Raw genomic sequence first — 27828 nt, 5'->3', positions numbered from 1 at the left:
CTCACACTTGATATGTAGCTAAGAATGATCATAAATTGCTCATCCTCCTGCCTCTCCCTCTTAAATATTAGAATTACAGGCATGTGCCACCATGCATGATTTCTTCCTTGTTCTTATGTCTCATATATCACATCTGTATGCTTTGTACTTCTTTAATCCAAATGTTTACACTTGGATAGAAACTGTCAGCTCAGCTTAACTACATCCTCTAACATAGCCATGACTAAGCACACAAATGGAAATATGCATTAGTGAATTGTTTTCATTTATTTTGTATTACTGTATTGAACTGTGTGGGGATGGGTAACTTACAAACAAAAGAGGCCAACTTAGCCCATGGTGATGGAGACTGGTGATCCAGATGTCATGGTGCTGGCTGTGGTGAGGGCCCTCTGGGCTGCTGCACACTACTATGGATTGTTGGGAGCTGTGTGGCCTAGTTTTGGAGCAGCAGATGAATGCTTGTCCAATGGGTCTCTACAAGGCAAGGCCAATGGAGATGGTCTCTCACTTGGCAAGATCCAGTGGACTTCAGGACACGGTAGAATACTGTTGGGACCACACAGTCTATGCTCTCTCCTCTCTCTTGTAATGTTGATGATTCTCTTGGCAGTTTTTAATTTCACTTTGACAGTCATGCATGGGAAACTTGCAATCATTTCCAGAAAAACCATATTTTGCTTAAATATTTTTCCCTAAAATTCTTTGGGAACTGATGCTTCTTAGGTTTCTTATCTGAAAATACTATCTGTTACCGCAGACCCTGGGAACTTTTCTCATTCAGTGTAGGCTATGTTGGAGGCAATACAAGTTAACGGGCACATACAAGGAAGCAACACAGGGGACGTAAACTACACCTCCCAATTCTGGGAAAAACCCATTCAGAATGGTGTGGCCTGAGGGAAAAACAGTGCTGTATCAAAGTCTGCCCTTTATAGAGAGGCTTAGGCATGCAGGATCCTTTTGTAGGACAAGGGAACAGTTGGAGAAATACAAGCTAACCATTTATATGCAGTTTATAGCAAGCTACCCCTATTTCTGCAAATATGCTTTGTTAAGTTTTAAATGATATTGTTGTTCTTAAGAATGTGTACCTATGTCTATCACCTTTTAGCTTTGTAAGGACAGGATGTGCTCGATAATTAGCCAAGTTAGTGAAATGCTGAGCATTGCTTTTGGTTTAAAAGTTGTTTTGATTTAAAAGTTGAGGAAAAAACACTTTAGTTTTTGCTGGAGGTTAACACTGGAGGGTGGGAAAAACATTTGCTTTTGAAATATAAACAAAGACGGTTCAAACTATTTGGGGCCTCTGCCACTTGTGTGGAACTCATCTGATGGTCAAACCTTTCTTTGCACCAACATCTCCTTCTCATCCCTGTCTCAGGACCTGAACCCGGCTGTGGCAGGGCTGTGATAGGAGATGATGGCACCACAGTGGCAGGAACACTTCTGAAAGGGACCTATCTCATGGTGGCGCAGGAAGCCAGGGGATATGGAGGAAGTAAGCCTACTTGTTTACAACATCTGTAGAACTAGTAAGAACTCATTCTGCAGAACAATTTTCCATCTCCTAAGAACTGCCCAATTCCTTCCAAGAGCCAGTGACTTTGGATCGCACCCAGGACTGCCTTTTATGAGGCCACACCTCTTCAGAGTCCCACCACCTCTCAACAATGCTACAGCAAGGTTCCAACACATGACACCTTGGAGACACACTCAAACCACAGCATGCATTAGGAATTATTTTACACTATCATAATAGTCATAGCAGGTGCAAAATATTCTAAAAAGAGACACTTATGATTTTTGCTTTGCTAACAGACTATTGATTCATAAGGAATTGGAATTTGCCCAGGAATCCCTCGCTGGAAGAAGGAAAAGATGGAACCCAGTGCCTGTCAGAGGAGGAACTTGCCTTCCAGGAAGAGAGGTCACATGGTTCTGACCACTTACCAGGCCGTCTTGCAAGAGTCACTGTGGTCCAGACAATGGTGAGTCAGTGATGGGTGGGACCACATCCTGGCCAAGACTGCTTAGTTACTCAAACTAAGAACTCTGAAGATGGACTTGGGAGGTCAATGGGCCTCTTTATTTGTTCTTGTTTCTGGTGCGGTCACATTGAAATCATCTCTTTTCTCTGCTTTTCTCTATTCCTTGACTGATTAATAGGCATGTTGGGGTTAGTGACCAGGACAACCTCTTAGGTCTGCCAGGGTCCAAGCTCTTCTCTTAAAACTCCAGTAACAATTTTGGTGAGCTGTCGTGAAAAAAAAAAAAAAAAAGACATATTTTGCTTGAGTGACAACCATTCACAGCAAGTGGAGCTTGGATAGAAAAGGAAGTTGAGTGGTTCTCCACAGCTGCTGGAATCCTTTCTTGTCTTTCCACTTCACCTACCATCAGCTGCCTTCTACCCCTATTTTCTAAAGATAGAACTAAATGTTAAGACTATATGGATGGGCCTGACCTGACCCTTGACAAGTTCCTCCCTGGCTGATATACTTTGGACCTTGCCCTCCTTTGGACTAGGGGTCTTTTGAGCTCTGTGGACAGGCTTTGTTGATTAGAGATGGAGTGAGTGGCAGATACACAAGTGATACCGAGGGTTTATCACCTCAGGTGAGTGTAGCTAAAGGGCCAGGAACTTGGTTGAAAGCTACAAAGGCAGCTGGGCCAGTGGCTTCCAGACATTTTGTTTTATGAACTTTAAGAATGAATTTCTCAGAATACAGGGTCGGAGATGAGTTTTAGAAAGGTGCTTTCTTGTAAGAACTTAGGGAGCTGTATAATAGAGGTGAGTCCCCAGGATGGCTGCCATCTGCATTCTCTTGTCCAAGGGTTAACAAGGCCCTGAGAGGCCGAAGCACGGAAGGCAAGGGGCTTGGTCAAGCTGTCCCACCCATGAGGCATTTGTGTTCTCCATCCTAGAGGAGTGGAGTTCCAGGTGAGCCCACAGGCCTGTGAAGGACCTGATAACAGCATAGCTCAGGCAGCCACATTCCTTAGGTTGTTGTCTAAAAGGAGAAGGATAACCAGAAACCAGAACACAATCCAGTGTCCCTAAGCATTTCTCTGGACAGGACAGAACCCCTACATACAAGGTCACACCTGGTTTCTGGCCAAGACAAAACTGCTTGCCAAGGACAAGAAGCAAAGAACTTGTTTTGGGGTCCCAGACTTACACTGCCCACCTTTCTTCCTTCCTTCCTTCCTTCCTTCCTTCCTTCCTTCCTTCCTTCCTTCCTTCCTTCCTTCCTTTCATTTTTGTTCTTTTTTGAGAGTTTCTCTGTACATCACTTGCAATCCTGAAACTCACTCTATAGACCTGGCTGGACTGAACTCAGAGATCCACCCACTATGCTCATCTCAATTTCTTTATTTTAAAAAAGGAAAAAAAAACCAAAACACATAGGAAATGGTCAACCTGTCTGTTTTGGGGCCAGTAACCTGATGTTTTAATTACTATAGCTTTGTAGTACTACTTGAAATTGGGGGTAGTTAACACCTCCTGCAGTTCTCTTCTTATTCAGGGTTGTTTTAACTAACCTAAATAATAGCTGGGTTTCTTTTTGTGTTCCCATATGAAGCTGAAAACTGGTGAAGAACTGTGTTGGGATTTGATGTGTTGCATTGACTCTGTAGATTGCTCTTGGTAGGATGGCCATTTCTACTGTATTAATCCTACTGATCCATGAACACGGGAGATCTTTCCATCTTTTGACACCTTCTCCAACTTCTCTCTCCAATGTCTGAAAGTTTTTATCATACAAGTCTCTCACCTGCTTGGTTTGGAGTTACCCCAAGATATTTTACATTATTTGAGGTATTATGGGGTATCTACCAGGGAAGACTACTCAGACATAGGTTTAAGTCAATAAAAAGTCAATAAAGCTGGGTAATGACTACACCAGGTGTTTAGGATCCCAGTGTAGCCCTGAGCCTTTCTTAGGGTGAGCTTTTTTATCACACACAAAAAAATCATATCCTAGGTTGATACTTCAGTTCACAAGAACAGTTAGCCAAAAGCAGCCAAAAGCAGAACTACAGAAGCCAAAACATCGAGGTTAGTGCATTTAGAGACTTTCCCAGAACTATGGTCATTGTTTTCATTTTGGCAGGTAGTGCTGTCTACATGCTGAGTTTTACAGCGTGAATAGTATTTCCAGCATGAAGTCAGTTGTGCTAACGTGGGGGGGGGGCACTGTAACCTAGGCTATTGTGAAAGGTGTTGTTTCTCTGATTTCTTTCTCAGTCCATTTGCTATTTGTATATAGGAAGGCTACTGATTTTTGTGAGTTAATTTTGTATTCAGCTACTTTGTTAAAAGTGTAGGAGCTTCCCAGTGGAATTTTTAGGGTTATTTATGTATACTATCAGATGGCCTGCAAATAAAGATACTTTGACTTCTTTTTCAATTTGTATCCCCATGATCATCTTCAGTTGTCTTATTGCTCTAGATATATCGTCAAGTTGTATATTGAATAGATATGGAGAGTGGACAGCCTTGCCTTGTTCCTGATTTCAGTGGAATTGCTTTGAGTTTTTCTCCACTTAAGTTGACATTGTCGACAGGCTTGCTACAAACTACTTTAATTATGTTGCCCTACATCCTTTGTATCCTTAATCTCTCCAGGACTTTTATCATGAAGGGGTGTTGGATTTTGTCAAAGGCCTTTTCTGCATATAATGAGATGGCCATGTGGGTTTTGTCTTTCAGTTTGCTTATATGGTGAATTATGTTTATTGATTTACATATGCTGAACTATCCCTGCATTCTTAGGACAAAGCCTACTTGATCGTGGTGGATGATCTTTTTGATGTGTGCTTGAATTCAGTTTGCAAATATTTTATTGAGAAATTTTGCATCTATGTTCATAATGGAAACTAGTCTGTAATTCTTTCTTTATTGGATCTTTTTGTGGTTTGAGTATCTGGATAACCATGGCCTCATAAAACGCTTTGGGCAATGTTCCTTCTGTTTCTATTTTGTGGAATAATTTGAGGAGTATTGACATTAACTCTTCTTTGAAATTTTGTAGAATTCTGTGCTAAAACCATCTGGCCCTGGGCTTTTTTTGGTTGGGAGACTTTTAATGACTGATTCTATTTAGGGGTTATAGGTCTGTTTAAATTGCTTGTCTGATCTTAATTTAACTTTTGTGAGTGACATATATTTAAAAATCACTCGTTTCATTTAGATTTTCTAATTTGGTGGAGTACAGATTTCTTTAAGGGATTTATTAATATCTTCTTTAAGGACTGCTATTATATCAATAAAGGTTGTTTTAAGGTCTCTGTCTTATGCTTCAGCTGTATTTTAATTCTCAGGGTCTAGTGGGGTAGTGTTGCTTGGCTCTAGTGGAGACCTTGGCGTCATTGTATTTTTATGCTGTTTAGGCTTCTGGGTTTGGGAAGATTATAATCCTAGGTGCTAATATCTGTTCTTGTCTTTGTTGGGTGGGTGTTTTGTTCCTTGGTTTCTGTTACCCTCCCTGCTTCTTAAGAGGGTGTAGTGGCTGTGTGTTGCCTGGTGAGAAATTCTGGGATCCTACTAGGTGTAGCCACTGGGGGTTTTCACTAAAATGTGTTTCTAGGTATTGGAGGCTGACACTCAGGAATGGGAATAGGCTTAGGGTGGGACCTGAGAGGGTCCACAGGTAGGAAGAAAGCAAGGTGTTCCACCAGGATCCACCTAGTCCCCTGGGGATGGGGGCAGAGAATGAGGAGAGGCTACAATAGGTAGTTTGCTTCAGGTGGGGATGAAACTAGGGGGTTGGCTATGGAGGAGGTGGGAAAATGAGGATCTGAGGCTTGCCTACCTGCTTCTCTGGCTCACATGCTTCTCTAGCAGACTTGAGTGGCAGGTTCCCAGGGAATGTCTCCTGGGTTTAGTGGCTGGGAGAAGGGGATACGTAGAAGGTGAAGGAAGTTTGGAGAGAAAGATCTGTGTGATCCACTGGAGATGGGGAGGAGAGGCTGAAGCAGGTTGTTTGCGATAGAGCTGGGGTAACACTGGAGCATTGGTTTTGGAGGAAAAGGGAGAGAATGAAGATTGCAGTTAGCCGCACGCTTCCCTGGCTGGGGTGGCCTGTGAGTTCCCAGGACATCTTACACTTTTTAAGTAAAAGGAATCATGTTGTACATGCCATCTTGTAATATTCCCTTCACTTCATAGTAAGTCATGAAACCATCCCCTAACAGTGCACTTAACTGCCCCTCCTTTTGTAACCCCTACACACTGTGGAGGGTCCGAAAATAGCACCCTTCGGCTCTGGTGCCTGAGAGGCTTTAGAAACTACACAATGGTCTAGGTTACTCTGAACTTTTGATGTTTTTCCTTTTACACCAAGGTACTGGAGTTCCAGATGGCTGTGGGCTGCTGTGGGAGTGCCGGCAACTGAATCTGAGTAAGATGGTTTAGTGGTTAAGAGGAACCGAGTTTGTTCCCAATACCCACATGGTGGCTCACAATAGCCTGTAGCTCCAGTTCCAGAGAATCTGATGCCATCTTCTGGGCATTGCATGCATATAGTATGCAGACACACAAGCAGCCCAAACACACACTTACGTGTGTACATGTGAAAACAAGAGTTTGGAGAGGACACTTTCGGACTCTTTTCTCTCTGTCTTCCTTAGTATTTTTCTAGAATGTAAGCATTAACTGTGGAATTTGGGCCAGAAGAAAAACTGATTAAGCAAGGACTTTATGTCAGTCAGACCTAACTAAAATGTGAACTAATTCAAATGTTCACTTTGCGCTCACAGTGAACTGATTTGTGTCTGGCCCTTTAAATGTTAACCGGTGGAATGGGTTTGCACATTCAGATGGTAATTTGGAGAACTGAGGCTAAACATGTGTGCAGGAGGCTTGCAGAACTTACAAGAGGATTGTAATATGATAAAATGGATTGCAATATGATTTGAAGTGAGAGATGGTGTCTATGCAAGAACACAGCTCTCACCTTAAAGGGGAGAAGAGAAAGTTCACTGAGAAGCCAAACATGAATGACCATGGTCCTAGAACACAGCTTCAGGTCTCATGCTCCAATGTGATATCAGTTTGAAGAAGTTTTCTCGATAACAGAACAAGGAAAGTTATGAACCAGAGCAGTTTTTAAACACATTGGTGTGAATATTAAGTAGGCGGGTACATCCAAGCCGGAACTCTCAGCTGTAGACCTCAGGTGGTATCTCATTACTCTTAGGCCTTTGGTTGGTGGAAACTAGGGCTTTATTAACACATTTCAAGAGGTTTTTATCTGTTAATCACAGAATGTTAGGTCTGACACAGAGGTGGGCAGGCAAAGGCTAATTCAGGGGCTAAAGGCAGCTCAAGGTAAACTCTGGACCTGTAACATTCTGGCCCACTCCAGTGGTTCTCAGAGTTAGAGACTATTATGGTTGGAATGTGAGAAGTCCCGTCTAGGTTCCTCATGTTTCTGAATATGTGGGCTCCAGCTGGTGATGGTGTTTGGAGGACTGCCGAACTTTTATGATATGGGGTCTCTAGGGAGAAAGTGGGTCACTGAGGTGGACATTATAGGGTATTCTCTAACCCTGGTTCTGGCTGAGTTTGTTTCTTGGTCAACCTCTGAGACAGGAGCAGGCTGCCTCATGTTGCTGCCAGTTAGGACAGTTCCACCACCTTCAATGCTGCCTCATCTTCCCTGCTGTGAAGCTGGGGGCCAAAGCAAGCCCTTCCTCCTTAGAGTTGCTGCTTCTCAGGTATGTGGTGACTGATGAGCAAAGTAACTGATGTGGACCCCAGGCTGGACCCTAGAACACGCAACATCTTAGTGCATCGCAGACCCACTTGCTCAGAGAGGAAGAGGCAATACTCAGAATTATTTTTTTGACAACCCCTCAGCTGATCTTGCTGCTGGTTTGAGGTCCTTAGCTACTGGCTTACACAAGCTCCAACCTCAACAGCTGGGCATCCAGGGCCCTGGGCATCTGGCACCCAACCTGCCTTAGGGGCAGTAGCATCTCCACTCTGCACAGACTTGGGTAAGACTTCTGATTTGGAGCTCATTCTGTGTCTTACACACACACACACACACACACACACACACACACACACGCACACACACACACATGGCTTGCTGCTGTTTTTCCCTTTACCCTCAGGTTTGTTGAGATTTGAAATGAGATGGCCCTCCTGGTGCCTGACATTGAACAAGTCAACAATAGTGATGGTGATTTTTTTTTTTTTTAAAGTAACTACTCTGGTAGGCACTGCTGCAGGTATTTAAGAAAAATCTATTAACAAAAGAAACAATGGTCTTGGCCCTCATGGAGCTCAGAGTGGAACAGTGCAGATATCTCCAGCCCATGATGGTTTGACTTAGGAATTCTAGACTACTGCAGCACAGAAGCAACACACATGCTGTAGGATCTGTGGATTGGATTTGGATCTTTTCCCTGGCTAGTTATGCAGGGTATGAACCTCCCTTGAGATGCTGGGTGATTAACCAGGATTGCTAGAAGATTACAGATGATGTTGCTCTGTCATCCTAGAAAGGAATGTCTGCCTTGGGCAAACAACTTTGGGGAGGAAAGGCTTCAGGAGAGGAGCTACATGATGCAACAACCTCCTCATTCCTAAGTGTCCTACTCCATTCCTAAAGGGTCAAAGCCAGCTTTTGTCCCTGAAGACTCCTAAGTTTCTCTCAGGAGAGAGGCTGTCCCTCTGTGTGTGCTAAGAAGTGCAGTTCTGTCTGTGGAAGGACAGACAGACTCTTGTTTCTTTCTGCCTTCTGTCATTTGCACTACCTAACACTGGACAGCAGTAGGAAGCCACAGCTTACACTCAGCTGCAAGACCATATGGAGAGACAATGGATGCAGAGGGCTGAGTAGCTTCAGTGGTACAGTGGGCACTTCCCTGTTGTGGCACAGCCTCGAGAGAAACAACTTAAGGAAGATCTATTTTGTCTTGTGGTCTCGCAGGGGCCAGTCCACTGTGGCAGGAAGAGTATGGCAGAGTGCAACAGCTTACCTCATGATGGTCAGGAATCAGGGACTGAGCACCCAGTACTCTTGGCTTTCTTCTTTTCCTTCTTATTCTATGAGGTCTGCAGAGTAAGGGATGGTGCTGCTTACACTGAATATGGGTACGTTTCTCACCTTCATTACTCATCTTGTGAAACATCCTCACAGATACCCAGAAGCACTTCCTAGTGTTAATCCTACCCTTCAAGAATAAGACCCTATCACAAATTTGAAGCAAGGTTTAATTAAATATTGGCTAGGTGGATGGGCTCTGGCCAGATCCATCTCTGGATCCTCCCCCACAAAATGACCCCAAGTTACGGTGTGCAGTGACTTAAGCATTTTCCATCAGGTCCAATCAAGGCAAGCATGCATCCTGATGTATTTTCTGCCTGTGAACCTCCTGCGCATGTGTGATCAAGCACAACTGGTGCAGATGGGTCAAACAAACTTGTTTAGGGGAGTGAAAACATGTGGCTTGTTAGCTCTCATAAACAATAGCCTCCAGCATTTCAGGAACTATCTGTCCTTGTGCAAGGGCTTTCAGATCAGAGGCATTTTTGTTTCATGGATTTCTAAGGCATAGTAATTAAAACTTAAAATGCAAACTTGACTTTCACATCCCCTCCTTGAGTTGTATTCTGAGTCAGATCCTTGACTCTGTGATGGGTATCTGTTTATATCGGGATTTAATAACCATCAGCTTAATGGTACCCAGAGAGGAATTATCATTTAGTTAAGGCATCAATGATGCAAGAACCAATAGTAATTAGAAGAAGCAGAAGGCCAAAGGCCCTGTGATGGCTGACAATATATGAGAATGAGGACCAGTTATTTATTTCATCTCAGGTTCCCTTTTTTTAAATGACTTTTTAGTACAGGCAGATTATTCCTAATGATTCCTTAGTTCTTTGTATAGAAACAATAATTTTCATTTAAAGATATACAATAACCTCCATTTTGCATAAAACAAGTTGAATGACCTATCATACTATAGAACTATTTCAGCTAATGAATCTACCTATTGATAGAGCTTGGTCTGTTTGGTTTTAACAGGTACCTTTCTTGGTATGCCAATAGGCACTATAGATAGCTAGTTTGTCCCCTATTCTAGGGAGTTTCCTTTTGATCTAAAATTCCAGCCTGTTTCAGGACAAGGGGAACATGCTCTCTTCTGTAACTACTTCCTGCTGAAACTAGGATGTTGTGAGGGCCTGGGAAGGCTGGAATGCTAGTCAAAGGTAAGGAGGGAGTTCAGGCAGTGGGGCATTCATCAGAAGCATCTGGTTAACCCAGCTGAAGAGACAGGGAGCAATCACATCAGCAGGACTGGTCCACATCAGCTTTCAGCAAGTCCAGGGCTCACAGTCATTTGTAGTTAGCATGTTGTAGTCAGCAGCTAATGCTTGGATGGTATCTGTCAGTCAAGTGGAAATATTCTGAGAAAGATATAGACTAGGGAGAGAAGTTAAAATGTAGGATCTTAAAGGAAAATAATGATTTGGAACTTTCAGGCCCATTATCCCAGTAGTTCATGGAGGGGAGGATCCTCAAGAGCAGGAGAGAGAGAGAGAGAGAGAGAGAGAGAGAGAGAGAGAGAGAGAGACAGAGAGATCCCATTCTCAGGAATAGAAAGGTGAGGAAAGTTAGGTTGTACTTGTCTGGAGTTTTTTTGACCTGTGAGAGGTAGATCCAAGTCTCAAGACTCTAGAGTCTCCAAAGCTTACATGATTTTTTGGTTCACACACAAAATTTTTTTTATATGTTTTATATTAGCATTACCAATTTGTACTGAAATCCATATTGTAGAAAAGCAGGTAACAGATGTCTGTAAAAACAGCTGGAGGAGACTCACACATTTGAGTCCTTGCAAAGGCTACAAATTTAGGTTACAAAGCATGAACATTTTTCCTCTGACCAGACAGCCAGATATAGATTGGACAGAGATGTCTTTAGCCCAATGAGAAGTACCTTAAAGTCTATACTTAGAAGACAACCAAAGGAAATTTAAAATCTTGCACTTGTGACTGAAACAGTAAATAGTCAGTGCTCTACCAGCTTATCAGAACTCCATTGCTCAATGTTAAAATTCTGAATTTCTGAAACCTTAGTGTAATAATAGCATAGAATAGGGAAAGGAATCTGAAACATTTTACATTTTCATATACCTTCAATCACTTACTTATACCTTTACAACTTGCATTTATACATATTAAATCATTTTCTGAAATCCTCAGAACTTACTTAAGCTTTCACATCTTCAGAACTTTATGTATCTTGAAGCATTTTCTTAGACCCTCAAAACTTGCATAGACTTTAACCCTTTTTCTTTCCATCTAATTTACTAGAGACATAAGCAGTTAATACTGAGAACAATTAATGCAAATAATGTTCCTTTAGTGGAGCGCTACATACCAAACCTCTTTATCTTTTAATATGAAGCATGCTAACAAGGCAAACCTGTGTACCTTTTTGCAACAGGATACCTAGTAGCTCTAGAAAAAGCAAGACCTAATTTTTACATATGAAATAAGCTAGCAAGGTGGCTACAGCCTTGGGGAAGGATCTGGTTACCTGCTGCTGCTAAACTGACAAAGCTATAGTTAGCCTAGCTATCAATACCATCAGAGATCTGAGAAGGATATATTCTAGGAAGACATATAATCCAAATTCTCTGTTGTAGTGGTAATGCCTGCACTACCACCACCCATTCACCATATCACAGTGAGGGGCTGTGGATCAAAAAACAGAGACAAGAGACAGTGGGTCATTCACCTCAGCAGAATGCCATTTATTGAAGGAGAGAGGAGGACTTAAATACAGGCTTACAGCACAATGGGAGAACCCCAGTATAAGGATTATGTCTTTAATTTTGTCACTAGCCTGCAACAGTGTCCCAGCCTAAAAAGCGGGCGTGCCCTCTTTTTCCATACTCCCTCCTTTTGTATTCTCTCCTCTCCACACAGTCTCTCTCTCTCCCTTTCCCTCTCCCTCTCTCCTAATAAGGCTCTAGAAAGAAACCATGGCTCATGATTCTTCCACCACCACAACATCCAGAGCTCTCTGTTGTTGGCATGGCCGCCATGGGCAGTGGCCAGCCACGAGCGCTGCCACTTAACCAACACTGATGCTGTTCAGACTCGGGATAGATCACTGAGGACCTGCTGCTGCTTGCCTCCTCCTCCCCCGTCCAGGGATACCGCAAGACTTCGAGCGTGCATCCCTCACCTCCCCTGGACCCCACACAGTTACTGCTACTGCCACCACCATGATTCTTCACCACAGTGAGTCTGCTGTTCTCGTGGCTGTAGTCTGAGCTATACTCTTTGCAACGGACACCCCAGGGGGTTTGTCCTCAGGCTGCACTGGCAACCGCAGACACATTTTTGCTCCTGATGAGGGGGTCAATGCTTTCTCAGGTCTACCATGGACCAACTGCAGTGTATCTGCAGCCTTTAGCATCCCTTGACAAAGAGGATGGCTAACTTGAGCTGATTCATAGATCTTTCTTCACTCCTTGGGGACACTCAAGATTGGAGTCTGATCCCAGTTTGTTATTTTAATTTTTTATTTTTCTCTTGGCTACAGCCATGAGACAAAGGGGTGGGTACCGGTAAATCTGGCCACATAACAGCTTCATGGACACTTCTGCCAGAGAACGGGCAAATAAAAGTTACTTTATCCCTAAGCTTTCTGTTAAAGCTCTGAACCCTTCTCTCTCCCCATTTCTACCTCTGCCACATGCCAGCAGTGGGTGGGTTCAAATGGGCAGGCTTGGGTGGCTTCTATGGATTCTTAACTCCATCCACTCATTCTCAAACTGCCTTGGGAGACACAGACGGATCTGGAATTGGCTAAGATCCATAAAAATAAATTTATAGTAGTCAAGATGGCTCTTAAGCCAAAAATCAGCTTATAGCCTCCGACAAGTCTTCCAAAATGATGGGGTTACAGTCTGCCTCCTGGCAGATCCTCCAAAAGCTGTCCTTAAGCCATCAATCATCAAAAAAAAAAAAAAAATCAGGACATGGAATAAAATCCATCTCTTGTTCCCCAGACCTTCCTCACTAAAACTTAAACACATGGAGAACAAGGCTCCTGACCCCACAGGCAAAAGTGTCATCTGTGGCATTCAAGGTGTGCCAGGGAAAAGATAAAAGCCTGAAAACAAATGCCAAGTTTTGGCACTCACTGGCTCCCAAAAGCTGTTGGGTTCCTGTTTGAAATGAAAAAAAAAAAAAAAAAAAAAAAAAAAAAGCCATGGGCTAGCAAATGCCCTGCCAAGCCATCAACAGCCTTGTTAAAAGTACCATCTATAAAGACAACCAGTCAGCTGACTGCCCCTAGGTGCCAAGACACATGGATACATCAAGCTAAGACCTCCAGCAGATGTATGCTTGGCTACAGACATGACAGGGAACCCAGAACACAGCAGGGAAGCAATCCATTTCTTTCCTTCTGGACACCAAAACCACTGACTCATTCCTAGGAGTTTTGGGATGTCACCTTTCCTTTCTCTATACAGAGAACAGCCTTACCCACCTCACAGACTTAATTGCACTTTCAGAATTGCTTAATGGAAAAAAGATTTCCAGCTAAGATAAGAGCTCATTGTCCCACTCCAGATCTACTGCTTGTGTTTCTCACATGCATACAGACAGGGCCCTACACTCTGTGTATCAATTAAAATGCCAGAGTCTATTCCATGGTCTAATACCAAGATGGTCATCTGAGGCTCCTGTTATCTCTATGGCCTTGGGGACAGAGGTACCAGGACAGCATTAGTCTTCAGCCACCAGCCCCAGAAGGTGAGAAGCTTTCCTGTGGATGAGGAACATGGGGGAACTGACCTTATTTTGCCTTGACAAAGTGGGGTAATCAACTCTCCAGTGTCCTGTTTGTCCACAGTTTGGGCTGTGTCCTGGCAGGAGATGTGTCATTGGGGCAGCCTTTCCCAGTGGTTAGCATTACCACAATGCAGGTGGAGTAGTCATGGTACTTCATCTTTGGAGACCTCAGGGTCATTGCTAGGAACTGGGGATCTCTGTCATAGTAATCTTTTTATGTTAAATACTTTACATGCCATATTTATCAGATTTCTAACAAGTTTGAGGACCATTATCTATTAAGCATATTTGAGCTAAACAAACTTAGGCTTAATCTTTAAAACACATATAAGCTAAATAAAGCTTTTCCCTATAATTAATCACATTAATACTTAGAATGATTACAAGTCTTAAAGTTATGAACACATTAAAGAATTGATCATGTGTAAGGTGACTGACCATTAAATTGTAGATCTTAACTATCCTTAACAGTTTACAATAACTTGTTAGCTTTCATAAGACTAGGACTTGCTAAGGTACAGATTGTGAGCAGGGACTGAGGGAGCCTAGAGGCTAGCATTGCCCTTGACAACTTAATAGGGTACATAGTAATATGTTAATGGAAGGGCCACAAGTTCCTTTTGCCAGAGATAAGGAGAATGACTCCATTTTTAGCCAACAAGAACTTTCTTCAAACCCCCTGAAGGAATAGCGGCTTTTGTCTAAATGCCTGACTTTGGGGAAAGGACTTTATAGCTTTATCTCTGTTAAGTTTGAGCCTTAAAAAAGTAACAGTTTCTTAATTCAAGCTCCTTTTAGTATCAAAATAAAGCTTTTAATTCACAAACACGCGCCACAGGGAGACTGGGAAGTTTCTTGATCTTTTTATAGTACACCATTAGAGAATATAAGTTTCTTATATGACTCAGTTTATCAAAATAGCTGAAGCTTAACAAGGTTAGCGAAGATAAAGAGGCTAGACATATATCCTCAAGCATGAATAGACCCTTAGGTAAAAGACATTCTCTAAGCCAGTGGTTTGCAACCTTCCTAATGCTGTGACCCTTCAATACAATTCTCCATGTTGTAGTGACTCCCCCATCATAAAATCATTCTCATTGCCATTTCAAAACTGCAATTTTGCCACTGTTATGAATCTTACTGTAAACATCTGACATGCAGGTGTTCCTAGGCTGCTCCTGATGAGTCAAGACTCAGGTTGAGAAGCTGCCCCAAGCCCTTTGCCAGACTACTTAGGTCATTGTCTTGTTGCATTATAAGATAGGAACATCCCAGTTTCTGGTGTTTAGTATTTAGTGCCCATAGCTGTGGCCTTAGTTTTTAACCTTTTATTTATTTTTAAGTTAAATATTAATAATATAAAACATTCATAAACTTAAAATGTCCCATAGGCTTATAAATTGAGACATTTTAAAAACTGCTCCTTAAAAAAATCCAGTTATTTTATTTAAATTCTGTAAAACACCAAAATTTCCTCTTTTAAAGAAATTTAAAATTAAAATTTCTCAACTGTATACTCCTGCAATACCAAAAAATAAAGTACCATTTTTTACTTCAAGTGGGAAGATACAGGGCACAACCACCATCTGCATAAGGCAAAATCAAGCTCCAACAGTACAGACAATTCACAGCTCAGTATCTGGATTCATTCACACTCCTCTGGGTTTTCCTGAGGGACTTGGATCACCTCTTTGGTCCCACCCTCAGCAGCATATGCATAGCCTGCCTTCCAGATCTCAGCCTGTTCCACTTCAATGTGGCTGGTACTTCTGGTGACTATCGTGTAGTATCAGCATTTCCAAAATTGCTAGGGTCCACCATTGCAACTGGGCTCTCTTTAGGAACCCTAGCCCTGCCACACATTTGCAAACCTCAGCTGTTCCCTGTGACTCCTTCATAGCTTAAAACCACTACCACCTGGGTGATTCAAAGTTTGGCTGCCAATATAAGGCACAATCTTGCATATGAATGCATGGAGGTGAAGCTTTAATACCTTATTAAACAAGTATTATTTTAAAATCCTATCTTTTATAAACCATGTTTTCAGGATAGAACAGGAATTACTATTAAAAAAAAGTCATTCCTAATCCAAAATATCTTGGAGATCTGTTGTTGCCTCTTTGGTAGGCCCACTCCATGTAGTCACCTTTAATCAAGATTAAACACTATATATATATGCCTTGGACAGGAGAATATTAGAGTCCTGTAGAACCCCCTCAATTTCCCAGAGAGGAATCTCACAAAACAGAACCAGACAACAACTCACCAGGGGGTCTCTGTAGATGCTGGCTGCTTTTCTCAGCATGGCAGCTCACTCTGATATTCTGTGAACTGAAGGCAGCCTCAGAGCCTTGGAATGTCTCAAGGCATTTGCCTCCTGAAGTGACCCCTTAGGCCCAGCTGAGTTCTGGAGTGAAAGTCCAGCTTTAGAATCTGGGTGAGTGGTCTGAATTTTGCTGGGGACTCCAGAAAATGTTAATCCCACTGGTTGAGAATAAGACCATGACCACAATTTAAAGCCAAATTTGAAGCAAGTTTTAATTAATACTGGTCAGGTGGATGGGCTCTGGCCAGGTCTGTCTCTGGTTCACCAGAAAAATAGCTCCAAGTCACAGTTTGCAGCAGTTTAAGTATTTCCTATTGGGTCCAATGAGGGGTAAGCATACATTCTGATGTATTTCCTGCTTATGTACCACTCACCTACATCCAATCAGGGGCAAGCATGCATCCTGATTTATTTCCTGCCTGTGAACCTCCCGCCCACTTGTGATCAAGCACATCCAGTGCAGATGGGTCAAACAAACTTCTTTAGGAGAATGAAAACATGTGGCCTGTTATCTCCCATAAACAATATCCTCTGGCATTTCAGGATCTGTCCTTGGGTAAGGGGCTTGCAGATCAGAGGCATTTTTGTTTGTTTGTTTCATGGATCTCTTAGGCACAGTAATTAAATCTTAAAATGTAACTTTGGCTCTCATACTAACTGCAACTTGATCCAGTCAAGTTGAAAGTCAAGATTTACCACCACAGGGACTTGAAGAGATGGCTCCATCAAATTGCTTGTCATGCATTTTATTTGGATGCATACATTTGAGTTTGGATGCCCTAGCTCTCACTTAAAAATCTGGACATGGAAGGACATTCCAGCACTGGAAAGGAGAGACAGGAGTGTAAGGCTTCAAAAGAAATCTGGACAGATCTCACTCAGCATCTGTGGCTCCTCTGAGCACTCTCACCCTGCCCTCTATCCCTAACCTCTCCAGCCCAGGGGCGGGGCTTCCCTTCCCGTCCCCAGTTTTTCTTTCCTATATAATCTAGCCATTCCAGCATGCACTCTCTTGGTACTTGGCTGTTCTTAGCCCCTTTATCTGTGGCTTCTGGCTTGGTCTACTTGTCCCCTCCTCTCCCCTTCTCTCTCTCTCTCTCTCTCTCTCTCTCTCTCTCTCTCCCCCCCCCCCTTTTCTCCTTCTCCTCCTCCTCCTTCTTCTTTTCTTTTCTTCCTCTACCCCTCTGCCTCTCCTCCCATGGCCCTACTTAGTCTGGACCATTCCAGACACCCCTGGCTGTCCTCTCCTTCACACCTACAACAAAGCCCTTGTTTCTCCTCAGCCACCCCTAGGAGCAGTCATGTCCTCATGTTCATTCCTCTGAAGCCCAGAAGGGGCACATATGACCCCTTCAAAGGGACTCAGCCTCTTGGAACCAAGCTGCCGGTTTGACTCTCCTAAGCTATGTACGAATTATTTGTTTCCACTGGCTTTTGTCACCTACTGTTTTACTACAAATTCTAGAGTCTGCCTCTTCAGCTACTTCTTGCCTCCATTGGCTCTAACCATCCATCTCTCCTTGCTTACTCTGCAAGTGTCCTCTCTGGTTCCTGGAGTCTGCTATGTCCTCCTGGTGCGCTTGTCCCTTGGCCATCTTTCTGTCTCTCTGGATCCTGAACCTACTACACCCTTTAGTGGAACTACCGTTTTCCAAAGTCTCTCCTACTCCACCTCTTCAGCTGTTTTCTCCTCTGCTGAGAAAGTGCTCCCCCCCCTAGAGCTGCCTGCTTTATCTGTTACTACAAAAGCCACACTGGTGTTCCAGGATGCTCCTCGTGCCTTACTGGACCTCCATCGTGTGGGAAGGGATGTCTCTCCTCTGGGGTTTGGGACACTTCTCTGACAAGCCTCTCAGTCTGCTTAGGGATGTCTTGAACTGAAATTCTTGTCACCATAGCACTTACCCCTCTGCTACCTTTGTTCCCAGCTCCTTCCGTGAGCTTCCTTGCCTTCACCTAGGGCGGCAGCTCTCAACCTGTGGGTTTCGACCCCTTCACAGGGGTCTCCTAAGAACATTACTATTCATAACAGTAGGAAGATTGCAGTTATGAGGAAAAACTGGAAATATTTTTACAGTTGGGGTCATCACAACATGAAGAACTGCATTAAAGGATCTCAGCATTAGGAAGGTTGAGATCCACTGCCCTAGGAGTTGAAGTTCCAAAGCTTCTCTACAACTTTCTGGCGTTTATGATGTTGGAATTATCCCTCGGGCAGAATTCACACCTGCAACCCTGTTCTCTGTCTCTCAGATCCCTCTTGGAGCTTATAGGAACCCTCCCTCTGGTGGGCTTCCATTTCACAACTTTTACTCCTTTTCTCCTCAGACTCAGTTTCCTCCTTGGACTCAGAGATTTTACTAAAGCCTCAGTGTCCCACTGCAAATGGTTTGGCCTCAGTACATCTCAATCAATAGCCAAAAACTGGTACCTTCAATTTTCAAATTCTCTCATACAGTAAAAACTTCTGCCGTGCACAAATGAATAATCACCAAATCCTTTATATCTAAATTTTCTCTGCTCTACACTTCCAAAAGTCTCTCATCTCTAAGATTTTTCTACTTTGCACTTAAAAATAATTTGTCTCTACAATTTCTTCACTCTTTCAAAAAATTATAGATCTACTAGGAAAATAGATGTTTTAAAATAACAACCACATGGCTTACCTATATCTTGGCTTGACCTCATCAGGATAAAAGCCACTATGTGGCTGGCAGCCATCTTTACTAAGGTTGAAAGAGACTCCATGCAATGTAATTTCATCACCATCTTAATTAAGGTAATCACATGGTATAAACTAATTAAAGCAACAATCATAAAACGTCTTAGTCCTACTGAGCCCTCTGCTTATCACTGTACCTCCTTTTTAGACTAAGAAGAGAACAGCAGGTCTCCAAAATATTTTGGATTAGAATGGATTTTTGTATGATGATAAATTCCTAAGGTTATAAAGGTATATTGAGGTTAACAGAACCTGACTTATAAATGTATGTCTAACTACATATGTCTTTATTAACTATTCAACACCAGGGTTCTTGAAAAATTTGGATAGGTAATAATGCATGTTTGATAAATAATATATATTTGGTTAAGTAAGGTTTATAAATTCCTAAGGTCTACTCAGGTTAGCAGTAACTGACTTGAAGATGTACATATGGCCTCTTTGTCTTTGCTAACTTTGTTAAGCTTTAGCAATTTGGGTAAACTGAATCATACAAACCCCTGATATTCTGTAATGGCGCACTATGAAAAGGATCAGGAAAGTTCCCAGTCTCCCTGTGGAATGCATTTATGGTTTAAAGTTTTATTTTGATACTAAAGATTTAATCTTCAATTAAATCTCCAGCTCAAATGTTTAAGGCTCAAACTTAACAGGGTTAAAGCTGTAAAAATCTTAATCTTATAAAAGCTACTAACTTGTAAACTGTTAAAGATAATTAAGACATTCAAGTTAGTGGTCAAATGACAAAATTCTTTAATATGCTTAGAACTATGCTCACAGTCATGGTAAACACAAATGTAACTCATTTATAGGGACCAACTCTATTTTGTGGTGATATTTTATTTGTACTGAAATGTGATTTTATTTGTATGTTAATAAATAAAGTTGCCTGGGGGTCAGAGCTAATAGCAAGCCATAGCAGAAGCTGGGCAGTGGTGGCACATGCCTTTAATCCCAGCACTTGGGAGGCAAAGATAGGCAAATCTCTGTGTGTTCATGGATACAGCCAGCATGGAGACACACGCCTTTAATCTCAATACCAACCACAGAAGACCTGGAGGTCTGTATAGACAGGCAGTGATGAGGAGGTCATGTGGTTGGGTTTACAACCAATGAGAAGGCAGAACAGAAAGTTAATAAAAAGGACAGACACACAGGAAGTGGGCCTCTTTCTGAGGGGAAGGACAAAGGTGACAGTGAAGGGTAAGAAAGGTGGTTTTAAGTCTCAGCTTTCAGCTACTGCTCTGACCTCTTGGACTTTTAACTCTGCAATTGGCTCTATGTTTCTGACTGTTCATCTACATTATTTAGCCCTCTGTATGTGTCTTCAAGGTTAAGTCTAAAGCAGGTAACTAAAAATAAGTAAAGTTTGCTCAAAACCAGGTATACTTAATAGATAATGGTCCTCAAACTCTTCAGAGATCTGCTAAATATGGTATTTAAAGTGTTTAATAAAAAAGCCTCCTGTGATATACAGACATACCAGCTCTGAGAGGCAGTCCCAAGGTTTCCAAAGACAATGGGGCACAGATAACTCCACCAGATAACTCCATCTGAATTGTGGTAATGCTAACCAATGGGAAAACATTCCTTATGCCTCACCTGCTGCCAGGGCCCTGCCAACACTGAGGACACTGTTGACTTACCACTCTACTTGCCTCATCAAGGTGGGTCAGTTTTCTCAAGTTCTTCTTTCACAGGGAAATCTCTCAAACCTTCTGTGTCTGGTAGCTGAAGGCCCAGTTTTTTTCTGTGTAGCAACTGAGGATATAATGCTATCCTGAGTGACAGCCAAAGACCTATAATCTCTGCCCCCTAACAAAGCTCTCAAGACCATGGGAGCATAAGGTAACCATCTGGCTAGTGGTAAGTCTCTGTCATTTGAATTGACACATAGAACATTTGGATTATACTTCCTGCTATAATTTATCCTTCTCATATCTCTGATGGTGTTGACAACTAACTAGTTGTATTAGTTTGGCAGTGGCAAGCACCCAGCTCCTTCCCCAAGGCTTCCCCTGGACTGGTCAGTTCATTTCATATGTAAAAATCAGGCCTTACTTTTCTAGAGCTATTAGGTCTCCAGCTTGGGGAAAAAAAAAAAAAAGCAGATTCATACAATTTCCCTTGCTGACAGGCTTCACTCTGAAAGAGATAAACTCACAAAATAGGTTTCAATATATATATTTTTACTATTCCTTTATTTAAAGGAACTTGCTTTGCAACGACTGCTCTCAGTGATCAACCACTTGTGTCTCATGGTAAATGATTAGATGGAAAGAAAAGGTTTTAAGTTTATGTAAATTCTGAGGGTCTAAGAAAGTAATTTAAGGTGTATAATAAGATGGAAAAATGAAGAATGAGAAATGTTTCAGATTTCTTTCCTTCTTGTTATGCTATTGTTATAGTAAGACTTCAAAAGTTCAGAGTTTTAATGTTAATCAGTGGAGTTCTGATAAGCTATTAATCTAACTCTGGTAAAGACTACTGTTATCATAATAATAAGCTCAAAATTTTAAATTTTCTTTGGTTGTCTTCTAGATTTAAAAGTGATTCTCATCAGACTTTAAATATCTCTGTCTAATCTATATATCCAGCCCTCAGGATATATAGGAAAGTGTTCATGCTTTTATTAACCCAGAATTATTTTTGGGTCCCCAAGCTCCCCAAGCTTTTGCTATGACTCAAAAGCATGAGTCTATTGCTTTTTCTACAATATTGATTTCAGTACAGAATGCAAACAGTAGTAATGCTAATTTATCTAAAACTTTTATCTTTTTTGTGAACTTAATAAAATTCATGTACGCTTCAGGGAATTTTGAGACTTGGATCCACCAGTCACAGATCAAATAGACTCCAGATATGTTCTTCTGTCAACCAATAGCCTAAGCTTTCCCCCCTACTGCCTACTCCTGAGAGTGGGCTCCTCCTTCCTCTGGTCTGGGGACTCCTTCCCTCCCCCAGCTACCAGGGACTATGGGCCTGGAAGTTTCAAATGTACACGCCAGATAAAAATTTCCCCTCAACTCCTTAACGTTATCTTCTGTCCCTAGTCGCTATCTGTCCTAACAGGTTTCCAATCATCTGCAGACTGAAAACACACCCACCTGCAATGTGCCAGCCTCGGGCTTCAGAGCCTGCGTCCCAGACTGCCCCAAGTGGCCTGCACTTCACTGGCCCTGGGTGGTCCCCACAGAACCTGGGCTTCAAGCATAACTAAAGTCCCCCAACCTGCACCCCTCTCTCCCTTTCTGGCTTTGACCCCCTCCAGCCTTCCTGGTCCCCCAACAATGATGTCCCTTATCATCAACAAAAAGTTAGAATGTCAGGTCCCAAAGAATCCCTGGGCCAGTCTCCCTCAGTATCTGTGGCTCCTTCCAGCACTCGTACCCCACCCCTACCCTAAACCTCTCCGGCCCAGAGGCTGGGCTTCCGTTCTGTCCGTTCCGTTCCGTTCCGTTCCGTTCCGTTCCGTTCCGTTCCGTTCCGTTCCGTTCCGTTCCGTTCCGTTCCGTTCCGTTCCGTTCCGTTCCCTTCCCTTCCCTTCCCTTCCCTTCCCTTCCCTTCCCTTCCCTTCCCCCTTTCCCTTCCTTCCCTTCCCTTCCTTCCCTTCCCTTCCCTTCCCTTCCCTTCCCTTCCCTTCCCTTCCCTTCCCTTCCCTTCCCTTCGCCTCTTTTCTATATAATCCAGCCATTTTGGTCAGGCATGCTCTTGGTCTTCTTTCTTTAGGTTCCTGGCTGACTCACTCTTGGCTTTTTGGTCCTCAGCTCCTCTTTTCTCTCTCCTTTCATCCTCTATTGTTACCCCCAAATTCCACGGCCCAGTTCAATCTGAATACTTCCAGGTTCCTCTGGCTGAATTCTCCCTTCTATATGCAATAAAACACTTCTCCTCAACTCTACCTGGGCAGTTACATCCTCATTTTCATCCTTCTGGTGCTCAAAACCCACGAGTATCATATAGGAGCTCCCTCCACCAGACTTGGCCTCTCTCAACCAAGCTGCTGATTTGCTCTCCTAAGGTGTGCATTTATTCTTTGTTTCTGCTGGCTTCTGCCGCCCACTGTATTCAGCTCCAAATTCTAGCGTGTGCTGTGGATATCGATCTGTATAAATAAAATGCTGATTGCCAGTAGCCAGGCAGGAAGTATAGGTGGGACAAGAGAAAAGAGAATTCTGGGAGGTGGAAGGCCGGGTCAGAGAGATACTGCCAGCTGCCATGACAAGCGAGATGTAAAGTACTGGTAAGCCATGAGCCACGTGGCAACTTATAGACTAACAAAAATTGGTTAGTTTAAGATATAAGAACTAGACAGCAAGAAGCCTGCCACGGCCATACAGCCTGTAAGCAATATAAGTTTGTGTGTTTACTTGGTTGGGTGTGAGCGTCTATTGGCCTGGCAGGTGAGAGAGATTTGTCCTGACTGTGGGCCAGGCAGGAAAACTTGACCTACAAGAGTCTTCAGCTTTTCCCCACTATCTACTCTATATACTAAGACTTAAAAAGTTCAGAGTTTTAACAAGGAAGCTCTCTGGGGCCTCACTAGCCAACCAGCTAGTAGGCTCCAGGTTCAGTGTGTCATGTGATTTCTCTTGGGGAGATAGGAAGAGACATCTGTGCACCCCAGATCTGGCACCAATGACCAACTAAAGAAATGCTTGTACCGACGTCTAACTCGGCAAGCCAGTGAGGGTTTTGTGGTTACTTCCAGAAGTATAGGTGAGGAGTTGCAGGATCAGGTCAGGGATAATAAAAAAGGCCACTTAACCTGGGTGACAGTTTAAAAGATCTACAACCTGGGAGCTCTCTGCACTGAGAGCCTCTGTCTGTCTGTCTGTGTGTCTGTCTGTCTCTGTCTCTCTCTGTGTCTCTGTCTCTTTCTCTCTCTCTGTCTCTCTCTCTCCAGCAGTCCTTGTTACATATGTAGTTTGGAGAAAGTTTGGGCCTTGTGCATCATGTAAGTTCTTTACTTTCTATCTTCATGAGCCTCTCTTCAGGATGGAAATATTTTAATTTGGAGAGCATTTAACATCCTTCCTCCAGGGTTTATTTCATTTATTCCACCCCTTCCACAATGTTCTTGGAGCCTGAGAGGGAGCGTGACAGATGCCAATCATAGCGACAGCATCAGTTACTCATTTTCAGGACCATTTCCAGTGGTTCTGAGTCTCTTTGGCACATCACCATTGTTAAAAGCAAGTTTTTTCCCATGACCAGTTGAGGCTGACAGCAACAATTATCTACAGTGTAAGCACAAATGTTTAGAAGGCAATTTGACAAAATGCCAGTTAACAAAGCAATAGCAGTGGCTTCACCAACAGGGCCTGTGATCTCCCCAGTCACCAGGTTTAGTCTTGGTGTGTGATGCTAGTTGTGAGTTGCCTCCCGTGGAACAAGCCTCACATGCAATTGGAAAGCACCCATGATGGCCATGCCACTGATGTACAAGTAGGCACATCTTGCCTGGTATGTTTATACTCCTCAATGAAGGGTCCATTGCTGACCAGGACTGTGGGTGACAATTCTTACTCAGTAACATGTATAGCATCCTCTAGCAAAGCCAGCAAGGAGGGAGCTTCCAGTTTTGTCCCATCCTGATTTCTCTGTGTCCTGCATTTGAAGCATGTGGGGTGTTCAGCAATAGGGTCTTACTGTCTAGTCACTAACACTAGTGGCAATATCCTTTATTCTTTGTGAGACTTTGTGAGTCTCCATAGCCACAACTTATAAGAATGTAAGCCATGCTTGCTACTGGGATTTTTACCCAACTGTGGTGATATATTGTGTACCCTAATAAAATTTGCCTGAAGATCAGAGAACAGAACAAGCCACTGGGTTAAACATAGAGGCCAGGCAGTGGTGGCACACACCTTTTCTCCTAGCACTCGGGAGGCAGAGATCTATCTGGATCTCTGTGAGTTCAAAGCCACTCTGGACTACATGAGATTGACTCAGTCTAGGAAAGAAAACAGAGCCAGGCAGTAATGGCACACAACTTTAATCCCAGTATTTGGGAATCACACACCTTTAATCCTAGCACTTGAGATCTCATGCCTTGCTTGGGAAGCACACATGCCTTTAATCCCAGGAAGTAATGGCTGGGCAGAGAAAGGTATATAAGATGTGAGGAGACAGGAACTAGAAGATTTTTCAGGCTGAGAAGTTGGTGAGGTAAGAGGTGGTAGCTGTGGCTTGTTCCTTTGTCTCTCTGATCTTTCAGCATTTACCCCAATATCTGGTCCAGGTTTTTTATTGAAAGACCATTTAGGAATTTGTGTTACAGCCAACAATCTTATGACTTCTGGAAACATCTTTTCCACTCATGAAGGATGTCTTCATTTAAAAATTTTAAGTGTTATCTTTATTGTTTTTATAGATATTTTTGCAAATCTGTAAGGCATTCAAGTATAACCAGCAGTTTCATTTCTGTTGCTAAAATACAAAAAGCAGCATAGAGAAGGAAGGGGTTTATCTGGTTTATAACCCCAGTTACAGTCCATTATTTAGAGGACATCAAGGCACAGACTTAATGTATCACACACGGAGTCAAGAGCAGACAGAGAAGAAGAAAGTGGTTCAGGGCCCAGCCCAGAGAATGATGGAAAGAGCAAGTGGTATGTGGGACTGGGATAGATGGCATCGTCTCTGTCTGTCTGTCTGTCTGTCTGTGTGTGTGTGTGTATGTGTGTGTGTGTGTGTGTGTGTGTGTGTGTGTGTGTGTGTGTGTGTGTGAGAGAGAGAGAGAGAGAGAGAGAGAGAGAGAGAGAGAGAGAGACTCCTAGAGGGACTGGGGAGACAGCAGTAGGTAGAGTGTTCGCCATGCAAGTCTGGGAACCAGTGTTCAGATCCCCAGAACCCAGGTAAATGCAGAGGCAGTAGCCATGACTGTAATCCAGATCATCCTTCCAAAGGATGGGAGGTGGAGATAGGAGAATCCCTGGAAGCTCCTTGGTAGCTAGCCTATCCTATATAGCGGCGAATAAGAGACCTTGCCTCAAACCTGAAGTTGTCCTCTAATCTCTACACACATGCTATGGCAACATGCATACACACATGTGAACACACACACACACACACACACACACACACACACACACACACTATTGAGACAGGGGTGGGGCAGCTAGAGGGCCTGGGATCATTTCCCAATAGCTGCTTTAGGGAGAAGTCACCCACTCGCTCCAGAGATGCCCTGATCCCTCAGGATGAGGGCCTCATCTCCCAACACTGTCCCACAGGTGCTCTGGAAGGACTTTATCTTTTCCTGAGGGAAGTGACAAGACAGCACACAGAGAGAGCCAATCTCAGCAGGCCTTGGACCCCACGCCTTGCCTCACAGGCTGCCTTGCTCTGCCTTGTGTTTCTCCTCTGGGAAATAGGTGGTGGGAGTCCAGGGGATGTCAACTTCACCTGAGCATTGTCAGACCTCATGTCAGCTATTGTCCCCTTCTGTCACTGCTTCTTGATTTTCAGAGGGAGCCCTGCCCCATTGTGTATTGCTAGCAGCAGAGTGGGCATCTGATCAGGAGTCCTCAGATGAGGCCTTGATAAGCCATGCTCAGGCATGGGGTTATGGCAGTGGTTCTCAACCTTCCTAATGCTGCCATCCTTTAATTCAGTTCCTCATAACACAGTGATCCACAAATATAAAATTATTTCATTGCTACTTTATAACCATAAATTTGCAACTGTTATGAATTGTAATGTAAATATCTGACATGCAGGATGTCTTATATGTGACCCCCCTGGGGTCGTGACCCACATGTTGAGAACAAACCACTGCATTAGAGGCTCATTGTGAAGCACTTTCCTTGGCTAAGCTGTGGGGTGCAGGTGGGTGGCCAGCTTGCTCTGAAACCAGAAAGCTGTGCCCATGAAGGAAACCAGTGTGGGGTACAGCAGGTTGGAGAGAAGAGAGAGCAAGGAAAAAAGGCTTAGTGTGTCCCTGACTCGTGTGTGTGTGTGTGTGGGTGGGTGTGTGTGTGGGTGTGTGGGTGTGTGTGTGTGCGCGCGCGCGCGAACACCCACCCACCCACACACACACACACACACACACCCACACACACACACCCACACACACACACACACACACACACACAGAAGCTAATTTGAGTTGGTTCTCTGTTGGGGAAAGAGTGACTGCGAACCACTCCACCACTGAATGGAAGCCTGTGCGAGGTGCGAAGTATGTATGGTCCTTGCACATTCAATGCTCGGCAGCTGCTTGGGGGCCTTTGTCTTCTTGTACTTAGACTGAGAAGCTGTCTTTCTCCCCTTATTACTGTTTGACCCCCGCAGCAGCCAGCATCATTAGGTGCTTTGGCTTCTCCCTAAGTGGCTTGTGCTTTTTAATTGGCTGCCTGGAGAGCTTGTTAAGAAATCAGTAGGGAATGATGCTGGGCTCAATTAGCTATGTCTGTCACGGGAACCATACATAAGAAGGGCAGATTTCTGTGCATCAGTAGGGAAGAATGGTTTGATTAGCTATGTCTGCTGTGGGAATATACATGGGGAGGGAAGACTGCTGTGCTACAGCCTCCCAGTGGGTATGAATCTTTGCCTGACATTATCTGTGATAACTCAATAGAAGGTAGTTGTAGATGTATCCGGCTTGTTAAATAAGAAACACAGAACCGATTGCAGAGTTAAAAACCATGAGGTCAGAGCAAGAGCAGAAAACCTTACCCTTCACTGCTTCTGCGGTTCTTTCTCTCCACAAGAGACCTACTTCTCTGTGTCCTGTCTATTTAAAAACTTTCTGTTCTCCTCTTTCATTGGTTGTAAACCCAGCCACATGACCTCCTCATCAATGCCTGTTTGTACAGACCTCCAGGTCTTCTATGGTTGGTATTGAGATTAAAGGCGTGTGTTGCCATGCTGGCTGTGTCCTTGAACACACAGAGATCCGCCTAGCTCTGCCTCCCAAGTGCTGGGATTAAAGGT

The sequence above is a fragment of the Onychomys torridus genome, chromosome 5, assembly GCF_903995425.1.
Source record: "Onychomys torridus chromosome 5, mOncTor1.1, whole genome shotgun sequence".
Lineage (NCBI taxonomy): Eukaryota > Metazoa > Chordata > Mammalia > Rodentia > Cricetidae > Onychomys > Onychomys torridus.
The sequence above is the reverse complement of the archived record's forward strand: the minus strand, read 5'-3'. Positions refer to the sequence as shown.